General features: G+C 39.2%; 1 protein-coding gene across 1 annotated transcript in view; it reads left to right on the top strand.

Annotated features, from left to right (window-relative positions):
* Positions 1-7,182: 7,182 nt before the first annotated feature.
* The window catches only part of LOC126248543 (dual specificity protein phosphatase CDC14C-like), a 206,727-nt gene continuing 200,241 nt past the window's right edge, over positions 7,183-13,668 (top strand). The window contains exon 1 of the mRNA XM_049949604.1: positions 7,183-7,691. The gene's annotated coding sequence lies outside the window, so the exon portion shown is untranslated. The remainder of the gene's footprint in view (positions 7,692-13,668) is intronic.

A 13,668-nucleotide genomic window follows, 5' to 3' on the forward strand; every position in this document is an offset into this window, starting at 1 on the left:
CAGAGCCCACGCTCTGGCAATGACATTAGCTGCAAATATACTGCTTTTTATTTTCCTTTTGCATAATTGTTCCCAGGCCCTGAGTCCCATTTTCTAAATTATGCCATTTACTCGAGACGACGTTTGCGCTTGAGCTGCTGCAATGTTCAGTTTCTCTTACTGTAATACATAGATGACGAACTCACAAACGGCGAATTTTGAAACAAAGTTGCCATTAACTTCCTAAACACCGATCATTAATTACAATATTCCACGTGTATATGTTACAGTAAAGGTAATGTAACAATGCAGCACCTCACAACGAAAACAAAGAAAAAACTGCATAATACATAAAAAAACTCACTTAAAAATTGGAATCAGATCGCGGAAAGCGACATATAAAATTTATTAAAATGAAATCTTAACTGGCAGCAGAAAAAAAGTTATTTTCTAAGGCGCATATTTTTGCCAGCCAATTCTAACATAAAATTATTATTACCTCCTCCAACGAATTACAATAGCCTGAAATCAGGCAATCCTCCGAAATTCTGAAATCTTTCACAGCGTCACGAAAGATGTTTTCATACACCTGAGACATTTTGCTCGATAGCGAAAACACAACCACTCAAGATACACCGTCAGTATGACAATGCAGAACAAAGCATACGCTTTTCCCGCTAACTCGATTCGACCACAGATCTCGATCAGTCGACAAGTGTGCAGCGCGTTTGCGTATACGTCATTTTGACGTCACTTCCGAGTGGTTTTGGACCACAATGATGTGTCTGTTAGGCTTCCCGTCTGTTAGGCTTCCCTGAGATAACACACACACTGAACCCTAGTGCCACCAAAGATGACCAAAGTCAGAGCTATCGATAATGAGACTACAAACTCGCAGGTGAGGTAGCATTGACTCTGTCCTTCTGTTTTTTTGACAAGGGAGAAAGCCGGATTCCAGACATAGTTTAAACAAAAACCACCATCCCCGTTAACGAGGTTGCTCGCTAATTTATTGAGATTAAATTAGCGAGCAACCTAGTTAACAGGGGAAAAAAGTTGTTATTTTCACCAGCAACTATAACATGAAATGTGCCATTAGACCTAAGTACAGTGGAAAATCTTAGCAAGAGCATCTGCAGAAAGGACCTGGGACAGCTACGATCATCATTTCAATCTTTCGATAGGGTACCGAATAAGTACTGTAAACCTGGAGCTATTTCACCAGAAAAAACTTGCAGATCTTCACTCAATTCTTCTGTATATTTCCGTTAATCGTCATGCATAGTTCACAAGAATACTTACTGATCAAGAAAACACGTATCACACACCAGAGAGACAAGAAGAGGTAGCAGTGGATGATAACACTCCACATTAGTGTTATTCTCTTGGTTCCTCACAGCAAGACCCAACCTCGACCAGCACTTAGTCGTCTTCAGTGCACTACACTTTATACTTTATGGTTACGTATTTCTTTATATTCATTAGTTTATTCATTGTGTGTTCCTCATATTTTGTATTAGTGATTAATATTAGATCAATCGTTTCAAAATGTTAACATTATAGGAGAACAGTTTCCGCTATCTCACACATGAATGCATATCTTATGTAAATGACATTATCCCTGAAATTAGTGTTCAGGAACCTTGAACATCTGTCAAATAACATTTTGCAATCATATTTTACGGGAGGTTGGGGTAAACTTAACATGTCGGTTAACTGGAAAATCGATTAATTAACAATTGAAGAGGAAAAACTATTTTTGTCAAACAACAAAGTTGTTTCCTTAGGTTGGAAATACTATGTGATCTTATATGACTGCTGTATGTTAGCTAAATTCGCAGATATTGGGTACCCCTATTTTTATTACATGTTCATATATTATGTAAATAAATATGAATGATTTGGAGCATTTATTTCGCTTTGTGATGGACATTGCTGTAATTATTTCACAAATGTAGCAATGCACCCAATAGCACTGTATGCAAATCATTATTTAAATTAGTTATGATAATATGCTTGTCCACTCATAATAATTACGCAGAAGACATAATCTTGTTAAAATGGAACGTTTAACAATCGCAGAAAAGGTAGATTGGTGTTTATTTATGGCTATTGTGATCAAAATCCCCAGCAAGCTTGTGGTATGTATGTTGGTCGTTATCCTGACAGACAGCATCCTAGTGTCCAGACCTTTTGTCGGTTAGTTAAAGTATTTAAGGAAAGTGGAGGTGTTCAGACAAAGAAGAAGATGCAACCAAGAACTGCAACAAATGACGATGCCCAAATCAGTGTTTTAGCTGCAGTTGAGGCTAATCCGCACATCAGTAGCAGACAAATTGCGCAAGAGGCGGGAATTTAAAAAATGTCGATTTTGAGAATTCTATATCATCATACATTACCCCTAGCACATTTCTGTGCAACATGAATTGCACGGCGATGATTATGAATGTCGTTTACATTTTTGTTACTGCGCACGAAATAAATTACGAGACGATCACAGGTTTTTTTTCAAGAGTTCTATTAAGTGATGAAGTGTCATTCACAAACAGAGCTAACATAAACTGGCATAATATGCACTATAGGAGAACAGAAAATCCACAATGGCTGCGACAGCTGGAACATCAGTGACCCTGGCTGGTGAATGTAGAGTATGGAATGATGGGAGGACATCTAATTAGCCCTTATTTCATCGATGGCACTCTAAATAGTGCAATGTATGCCGATTTCTTAATAAATGTTTTACCTATTCTACTACAAGATGTTTCTCTTCATGACAGAATGGCAATGTAATTTCAACATGATGGATGTCTGGCACATAGCACGAATGCAGTTGAAGCAGTATTAAATAGAATATTTAATGACAGGTGGATTGGTCTTAGAAACACTATACCATGGCATGCACTTTCACCTGACCTTACATCTCCGGACTTCTTTCTTTGGGGAAAACTGAAAGATATTTGTTATCGTGATCCACCGACAACACCTGCGTCAGCGCATTTTCAATGCATGTGCGACAAATACTGAAGCCGATCTACTGGCTATTGAGAGGAATTTTGTTAATCATATTGCCAAATGCATTGAAGTTGAAGGACATCATTTTGAGCAGTTACTACATTAATGAGGTTATTATGGTTGCTCATGCATCATGCTCATGCATCCCCATAATTTATGATAAAGTCACGAAAGTAAATCTATCACGTTGGAACAACAGAAACAAAGTATAATTGTAACTACATTTTGTGATTTAATTTTAAAAATCGCATTGTTAACAACTTTTGATCTAAATGGGTGATGCATATTTTAAGTGTTGGAATATTACAACACCTTCCATCACAAAGTGAAACAAATGTTCCAGTTCAAACATCCATATTTATTTACTTAATATACGAATATGAAATAAAAAATGAGGTAACTACTTTTTAAAAATGCAGTTTCTATCAATTTGACCTATAGCAGTGCCATCTAATGGGCCATCCATAGCACTATGTGTTTTTTCCCATCACACTCGAACAGATTCGTTCGTCTTATTTTCTTGTTTGATAATAATTTTGTGAGCTATTTGGCCAGTCACTATCAATGGACCACCCTATATATATATATATATATATATATATATATATATATATATATATATATATACACATATACACACACACATGTATATATATATATATATATATATATATATATATATATATATATATATATATATATATATATATATATATATCACGAAATAAGCATCAGACGAAAAAACTACAAAGAACGAAACTCGTCTAGCTTGAAGGCGGAAACCAGATGGCGCTATGGTTGGCCTGCTAGATGGCACTGCCATAGGTCAAACGAATATCAACTGCGTTTCTTTGAAATGGGAACCCTCATTTTTTATTACATATTCGTGTAGTATGTAAAGAAATATGAATGTTTTAGTTGGACCACTTTTTTTGCTTTCTGATTGATGGGGCTGTATAATCACAAACGTAGGAGTACATGATATCACGTAACATTCCGCCAGTGCAGACGGTATTTGCTTCGTGATACATTACCCGTGTTAAAATGGACCATTTACCAATTGCAGAAAAGGTCGATGTCGTGTTGATGTATGGCTATTGCCCAACGGGCGTGTGCTATGTATGTTGCTCAGTATCCTGGACGACATCACCAAGTGTCCGGACCGTTCTCCGGATAGTTACGTTATTTAAGGAAACAGGAAGTGTTCAGCCACATGTGAAAAGTCAACCACGACCTTCAACAAATGATGATGCCCAAGTAGGTATTTTAGCTGCTGTCGCGGCTAATCCGCACATCAGTAGCAGACAAATTGCGCGAGTTACGGGAATCTCAAAAACGTCGGTGTTGAGAAAGCTACATCAACGTCGATTGCACCCGTACCATATTTCTATGCAGCAGGAATTGCATGGCGACGATTTTGAACGTCGTGTGCAGCTCTGCCACTGGGCACAAGAGAAATTACTGGACGATGACAGATTTTTTGCACGCGTTCTATTTAGCGACGAAGCGTCATTCACCAACAGCGGTAACGTAAACCGGCATAATATGCACTATTGGGCAACGGAAACTCCAACATGGCTGCGACAAGTGGAACATCAGCGACCTTGGCGGGTTAATGTGTGGTGCAGCATTATGGGAGGAAGGATAATTGGCCCCCATTTTATCGATGGCAATCTAAATGGTGCAATGTATGCTGATTTCCTATGTAATGTTCTACCGATGTTAATACAAGATATTTCACTGTATGACAGAATTGCGATTTACTTCCAACATGATGGATGTCCGGCACATAGCTCGCGTGCGGTTGAAGCGGTATTGAATAGCATATTTCATGAGAGGTGGATTGGTCGTCGAAGCACCATACCATGGCCCGCACATTAACCAGATCTGATGTCCCCAGATTTCTTTCTGTAGGGAAAGTTGAAGGATATTTGCTATTGTGATCCACCGACAATGCCTGACAACATGCGTCAGCTCATTGTCAATGCATGTGCGAACGTTAAAGAAGGCGAACTACTCGCTGTTGAGAGGAATGTCTTTACACATATTGCCAAATGCATTGAGGTTGACGGACATCACTTAGAGCATTTATTGCATGAATGTGGTATTTACAGGTTATCACGCTGTAACAGCATGAGTTCTCAGAAATGATAAGTTCACAAAGGTACATGTATTACATTGGAACAACCGAAATAAAATGTTCAAACGTACCTATGTTCTGTATTTTAATTTAAAAAACCTACCTGTTACCAATTGTTCGTCTAAAATTGTGAGCCATATGCTTGTGACTATTACAGCGCCATCTATCACAAAGTGAAAAAAGTGGTCCAACTAAAACAGTCATATTTCTTTACGTTCTACTCGAATATGTAATAAAAAATGGGGGTTCCTATTTAAAAAAACACAGTTGATATCCGTTTGACCTATGGTAGCGCCATCTAGTGGGCCAACCATAGCGTCATCTGGTTTGCCCCTTCAAGCTAGACAGGTTTCGTTCTTTGCAGTTTTTTCGTTTGACGCTTATTTCGTGAGATATTTGGCCTGGTCCCATCAGTGGGCCACCCTGTAACCTATATGTGTGTGTGTGTGTGTCTGTGTGTGTGTTTGTGTGTGTGTGAAATCCAGTGGTAAGCGTAATTTTTTCTTGGATCTGACAAATTCTCCTAAATATTTAATTATCAGTAGTACACAATTTTGTTTCTGTGAGTTCATTTCAGAGTTTATGGATTTGGATACTCATGAAAAACAAGCTGTGCATGGAACCATTTTCCCACTATTTTCAAGATTTTTGATAAAGTAAAGGTGGGATAAACTGGGCCAATGAGGTTTGGAGTTAGATGTACCTGTCCCGTTAGTCAGAGAAAGTAGCTAATGAATGAATATAATGAGTAAAATCGTAGGAACATGTACTAGCGGTTCCAGAATTACCAAATGAGACATTGCAGTTTTGTAGGGGCAGCATATCCTTTGGCATTAACTATCTCCAACATCTTGAAAGGCTTTAGTTCAGTGGTATTGAAACTTTCAGTTCAAACATATTTGTTAATCAAAATTTTTTGTCATCAATTGCAATGGACACACCTCTACCAATTCAGCAACAAGCAGCAAATTACTCAATATCAGAAGACACTAGCAAACCTTCAGATGACAGTATGGAGAATACTGGACATCATACTAGAAGAGAAAACGGAAATTACACATCCTGTCCAAGTCCGGTCATATTCTAAGATTGGTGCAAAGAAAACAACAAGAGGTAGAATGAAACGAAAATCAACTATTCTTACCAGTGCATCACTTAAACAAAAATTAGATGCAGCAGCAAAGGACAGAAGAGCAAAGCAGTTGCCAAATAAACTTACATTCAACAAAGCAAAGCCTTCAGTCAAACGCCAAATATTGGAAGAGATCATCATCAATGCTCTAGATGCTCTTAATGTCCAGTACATTGATCGCTATGATACTGATTTATACAGAGGGTATGATGAAAATGTGGAAACAATGAAAAAGGCGACTTCATTGTAGTCAAAGTAGAAGGGAAAAAGTGCCACAAGTGTTATTATTATGTTACTCAAATCTTTAAAATTAAACGATGCACAATGCAGTGACTATGCTGTCGTTTATTTAAGTGTGCTTTCTTTAAGGAGTACAAATTCCTACATATTTCATTTTATTCTGGAAAACATTTAGCTGTATTAGCTCCTGGCAGTGTAGCTTTATACAGCTGTGTTTTTATGTAAAATAAAGACATCAGAATATTGCGTTGTGTCCGGTTGCGGCTGCAGAATTAATCCGATCTACAAGTTTAAATTTCAGAATGAAATCCATTTCTCATTGGCCCGTTCTGTTTCTGGCCGTAACGGATTTAACGTATTGCCAACATTGTTTCCGCTTGTCGTGCGTTACTTTTTAAAAGCGAGTTCGATGACGTTTTGTATTTTCACAGACTTCACGGGTTTGATAATAATAAGTTTACTTGCTACGGTATCAAAAATAGCCCGTAAATCCCTTACAATGCTGTTTAGTTCTGTTTTGAAAAAATGTTTTCTTTGCATACGTCAACCAACACTTGGTATCTCTTTTAAAATCCTTTGGTAATTGCGTTTGTCAGATTGTAGTACGTGGGAGGAGCCGTGATTGGCTGTAAATGTCCATGTGACTTTTGAAATACATTCAAAACAAACATGGCAGTTGTTTAGTAAGTGTTACAAATGTGTAGCAGCGTATGTTGTAACTATGAGTGCTGTAATTGTGACGGAAAAGTGCAGAATGTATATGAGCTGCACACAAATTTTTGAACGTGCTAATGTAAATGTTACTATATAAGGTGCTCGAGGTGGTTTTACAGACGATTGTGACACAGTGGTGAAGATGCGACGGTGTTTATTCCCGGCTTTTTTCGGCATTTGTTCACAAAATATGAAAGTAAAAGAAATTAAGCGATCCATTGGAGTGTTACAGTCACAGACGTGGGTGCTGTAAATGTATATTATGCATAGTGCTAAGAGGCAGGCTAAATATATTGCGAAGTATTTGCTGTGGAAACATTTTAGTCTAAAGCTTTTGACACGTTGTATGGCATAAATGAGTGCCATTACGTCGGAAAACACTAAAAAAACATTGTGGAACTTTTTTTTCCATCCAGTGACTGTGTGTTTTTAATTGACGAGTTCTCATCCCACGCACAGGTGTGAGAAGTAAAGGTAATTGTTTACGGTGTGATTATATTATTTGTGCCCGTTGTTTAAAGTGAAGTGACCCTTTTTTTGTGTAGGATCAAAGTTTCAGATGTCGTATATGAAAATGTAAATGTTTGTGTACTCTGTGTACACAACGCGCACTAACATCGACAATGCCAGTCATGCTTTAGAGACGTTTGTTTTTTGTTAAAGAATCATTAAAGTGTTGCGAATTATTTTACGGTTTGAGTGATCATAAACATAGCTGACTGTTAGGATAAGTGATACTTTTTATTTTGAAGAAGGGGGGAAAATTCTACTTGTTGAGATGATTTACCCATAATAAGTTATTCAGATTAAAGTCAGATCTTTTTTCTAGTACTTAACTGATTGTAATAACGGTGGACTTTTATGTTATTGTCAAACGTCTTCAGAGAGTCGTCAGTTTCGATCAAATAATTCGATATAAATTTGAAAGCAGAACTCATCATTGTAGACTTCAGAAGGGGCATTAAAATTTCTTTTTGATTTGTGGCCTAGAATTCTTTATTGCCTTCTAGCTTTGCTACAGATTGTTGATCGGAGCTTGGTGTGGGTGTAAGGAAGGACTTTTTTTGTTGGAGATAAGTTTACTACTCAAGAATTCCTTTAGGGTATAGAATTAGCTGTTAAGGAGAAAGTTCTTTAATCTGCATTTGAAAACATTTATGCTATCTGTCAGGAATTTTTGTCCGTGGGTAGATTGTCATAGGCTAGTTTTATAGCAGCCTGTTGCACCTATTTCTGTGTTAAACTTAGATTCATTAAAGGATAATGCAGAAAATTTTTCCTCCTAGTGCTATTTCTGAATATCCCTTCTACTCTCGAACTTATATGAATTGTTGATAGCAAATTTCGTAAGCGAATATTATCCCATAAGACATCAGTCAATGAAAATATGCAGTATGTGTTAACTTCCTGTGTCCATATCTGTAAAGTTACCAATTATCCTTATATAGCAAAAGTAGCTGAATCTAAAATTTTTAGGAAATCTGCTATGATTTTTCCAGTTCAAGTTTTTATCAGGATGTGCACCCAAGAACTTACAATTTTCTACCACATTTATTATTTGCTGTTGGTATACTAATTTAGGAGTTCTTCAACCAGCTTCACAACAATGCTTGTATCATCTTCAAGTAGGACTATGTCTACCTCCTGATTCAAATAAAATAGCAGATCATTAATGTAGAGCAAGAACAGTAGTGGGCCAGTGATCGAACACTTTGGCACTCCCACTGTAATTTGTCAGCGTGCAGGTGATACGGCATGGCAGTATTACGTGTTACTTTTTTTGATTGGTTCAGCTATGTCTAATTTCTGTTTGTTTGTGTTGTAACCAAGATTTGCACTGCGTGTAGTGTATTTCTCTTTATGAGTGACCGAAACTTTAAAGTAAATTCAGAAATGCTGTATTAAGTTGCATAATTGAGTAGTGTCAGATTATAGATGACGTATGTACATCATTTGCTCTGCATCAGTTACGAAGCATGAAAGAGAAGTTGGCGCTACATAATTTAATGCTGTTTTGTTACAAGGTGAGGAAATAGTTTTCAGGATATCTGAGTATCACTTGCGAACTGAACTAGCGCCCTGCCCCCCACCAGCCTGACTGACAGTAACAGTTTCGTTTCACTGACAGTTTGAAGAAAGGTAGGGTAATTCCATGTTAGTTCAATGCAGAAAAGGAACATTTTCTACTTGATCATGTCAGGTTTCTTTCAGATTTAGTACATCTAATGATTCAGATAAGACATGGAAAACTACCAGTATGCAGAGGTATATGAAAAAGTTAGTCTGCAAAGTTTGGAAATTGTGTGAAATTTACATGTATCTGTCTCAACATAAAAGAATGTAATTTTCGTTATAATCCAGATACAGCAGTGAAACTTGCAAAATTGAAAAGCTGATAAGTAGAGCTCTACACTGATATGCAATATCAGAATTGAGAATTTTCACATTCAAGGTCATTGCCCTTAATTTTTGACCTTGAATAACTCATAAATAATGTTGTATAAAAATGTGGTTTATCTACAGCTATGCAAATCGCATGTAAGTGCCTGGGAGAGGGTTCTTCAAACTACCATCACAATAATTCTCCATTATTTCAGTCTCAAACAGCACATGGAAAAATCGAAAACCTATATCTTTCCATGTGAGCTCTGATTTCCCTTATTTTATTATAATGACCATTTCTCCCTATGTAGGTCGACATCAACAAAATATTTTTGCATCCGGAGGAAAAGTTGATGATTGAAATTTCGTCAGAGGATTCCGCTGCAACGAAAAACGCCTTCATTTTAATGATGTCCCCCCCCCCCCCTCCCCCAAATTCTATACTATGTCAGTGACAGTCTCTCCTTTATTTCGCAGTTATACAAATTGTGCTGATCTTCTTTGATATACTCCATTAATCCTATCCGGTAAATATCCCAGACCGCGTAGCAGTACTCCAAAACAGGATGGACCAGCATAGTGTAGGTAATCTCTTTACTTGATCTGTTATATTATTGTAGTGGTGTTATGAACCATTTACAGTGAAGCTGTAATGAAAAGGCAATAAAAATTGGTTGCATCTTATTTCACAAGTCTCCAATTAAATTCTTTATGTTCAGTAGATCTGATGCAGGGAGAGTGTATGTCTGATAATGCAAGTGTCAGGTATGACAGAAAGCACAAATGATGGAGACGATCCTTGAGGACGCAAGAAGCTGGTGTGTTCTTCATCTGTTTCTCCAAAAGTTTGTCAGACACAACCACCCAACCAGTGATTGTCATACATACAGGCAATATTTTCATATACACTCCTGGAAATGGAAAAAAGAACACATTGACACCGGTGTGTCAGACCCACCATACTTGCTCCGGATACTGCGAGAGGGCTGTACAAGCAATGATCACACGCACGGCACAGCGGACACACCAGGAACCGCGGTGTTGGCCGTCGAATGGCGCTAGCTGCGCAGCATTTGTGCACCGCCGCCGTCAGTGTCAGCCAGTTTGCCGTGGCATACGGAGCTCCATCGCAGTCTTTAACACTGGTAGCATGCCGCGATAGCGTGGACGTGAACCGTATGTGCAGTTGACGGACTTTGAGCGAGGCCATATAGTGGGCATGCGGGAGGCCGGGTGGACGTACCGCCGAATTGCTCAACACGTGGGGCGTGAGGACTCCACAGTACATCGATGTTGTCGCCAGTGGTCGGCGGAAGGTGCACGTGCCCGTCGACCTGGGACCGGACCGCAGCGACGCACGGATGCACGCCAAGACCGTAGGATCCTACGCAGTGCCGTAGGGGACCGCACCGCCACTTCCCAGCAAATTAGGGACACTGTTGCTCCTGGGGTATCGGCGAGGACCATTCGCAACCGTCTCCATGAAGCTGGGCTACGGTCCCGCACACCGTTAGGCCGTCTTCCGCTCACGCCCCAACATCGTGCAGCCCGCCTCCAGTGGTGTCGCGACAGGCGTGAATGGAGGGACGAATGGAGACGTGTCGTCTTCAGCGATGAGAGTTGCTCCTGCCTTGGTGCCAATGATGGTCGTATGCGTGTTTGGCGCCGTGCAGGTGAGCGCCACAATCAGGACTGCATACGACCAAGGCACACAGGGCCAACACCCGGCATCATGGTGTGGGGAGCGATCTCCTACACTGGCCGTACACCACTGGTGATCGTCGAGCGGACACTGAATAGTGCACGGTTCATCCAAGCTGTCATCGAACCCATCGTTCTACCATTCTTAGACCGGCAAGGGAACTTGCTGTTCCAACAGGACAATGCACGTCCGCATGTATCCCGTGCCACCCAACGTGCTCTAGAAGGTGTAAGTCAACTACCCTGGCCAGCAAGATCTCCGGATCTGTCCCCCATTGAGCATGTTTGGGACTGGATGAAGCGTCGTCTCACGCGGTCTGCACGTCCAGCACGAACGCTGGTCCAACTGAGGCGCCAGGTGGAAATGGCATGGCAAGCCGTTCCACAGGACTACATCCAGCATCTCTATGATCGTCTCCATGGGAGAATAGCAGCCTGCATTGCTGCGAAAGGTGGATATACACTGTACTAGTGCCGACATTGTGCATGCTCTGTTGCCTGTGTCTATGTGCCTGTGGTTCTGTCAGTGTGATCATGTGATGTATCTGACCCCAGGAATGTGTCAATAAAGTTTCCCCTTCCTGGGACAATGAATTCACGGTGTTCTTATTTCAATTTCCAGGAGTGTATGTCTTTTAACATCATTTATTTCCACATAGCAATAGAGTCAGCTTTTCTGTACACTGAAGAAGGAGAATAAGTCTTTGTTTCTACTAAACCTTTGTCGTTATGTATTACACAGTGAAGCTTATGGGTAGCCTACCTGGAATTGTATTCTTGGAATGTTACTTCCTTGCAAACATCTTAATCATGATGGGAAATTGATGTGTAATTGAAGACACATGGAGGAATATTTTCTTTGCACCATTGAAACAACTGTCGTGATGTCAAAATACAGTTTTTGTGAGGTTACTTGTGGCTGGCAGATGTGGCTAATCTCGTTACAGCCCCTACAACCTCATCATGAGGTCCTTTACCATGTGCTGCAGCACATCCATCTGAAAAGTAGTAAATGTGCTTTGGAGCTGGAAAGAGATATTTTAAGAAATTCATGAGATTGTGCTGGAAAGAATACATACACACTGTATCATGCTGTAGGCACTGATATATTTCTGCATATGACATGTGGTATACTTTATAAGCATTTGTGCCTGGTAGTGAGTTACAAATGGGTGAATTGTTACTTGTGAATTATTCCAGTGAAATCCCTGTACTTCATCCTGGATGGTCAAGGAGTAATTCTCTACAAAAATCACAAACAGCAAGCTATTCATTTACTTTCATTTCTTCTTTAGTTTTATTAAAGATGTGTAACTGCTGCTGGGTGGTAAATGAGTGTGGTAGGGGTTGTTATAAACTCAATGCAAACACCTCAGTGACATTGACCTTTTTTTTATGTAGAAATTTCTGCCTGTGGTTAATGAATATGTGTACATAATTTTGTCATTGCAGTTTGTACCAAACAGTACAAACAGGTTATATGTCACTCTTGTCAATTTTGGGCAGTAGGGACATGCACCTAAAAAAACATGCTGAAAATGTAGAATTGCGTGTAACAAATGCTACACATTGATTTATTGATGGCAGTACATGTTCTTCATACTTTGTTAGTGCTTTCAGTTTACACTCTTCAACCATTAACTTAAAATTCTGATATGGTACATAAAAAGCCAGCATGGGTCCCACTGGCATAGGCAAGAGCACAGTGCTTTGGCTACAACTCACTAAATTTTTAGAATAAAATATTTACATCTGCATATGTATCTTTGAAATATGCATACAATTGCTAAAAATTGTGCAACCCTAGCTGCTGCTGCTGCTGCTGCTGCTGCTTATGTACCCTACTTCCATTTTCTTTCACAGGCAAATAATTATTTTTCCCTGGTGTCGCACAGCTCACATTATAATCACAGTAAGAATCAAGTACATGTTGAATGGCGTTTTCACAACATGTCTTACCTGGCTTTGTAATATACGATGTTCTGTTACGGACTGTTTTGCTCATTGTATCATATCAAAATTTGTCACACATACATTCTGTGTTGTGAAACTTACCTTTCAGCTGGGCTACAATGTCTCTTTTTCCCTTTTTTCTTTTTTCATGTTCTTTTTTTTTTCAGGTGTACCACATAATTATGCTTCAACACTGAGGCTACCTTTTTCAATTTTTGCTTTCCATAATTTTTCTAACACTGGAGTCTCTTTTTCTTCATGGGAGATTTGTCTAGAAACTGAAGGCTAGTATTTAATCAATCCATGCCAGATCCACTGCAATTTCATCTTCACTTAAGGTCTTCTCTGGAAGTAGCTAGCACAGCTGAGGCAACACCTGCTACGGTTAATGTGTTTTGTGATATTTGCTTTCTAC

The sequence above is a fragment of the Schistocerca nitens genome, chromosome 3 (assembly GCF_023898315.1).
Source record: "Schistocerca nitens isolate TAMUIC-IGC-003100 chromosome 3, iqSchNite1.1, whole genome shotgun sequence".
Classification (NCBI taxonomy): Eukaryota; Metazoa; Arthropoda; class Insecta; order Orthoptera; family Acrididae; genus Schistocerca; species Schistocerca nitens.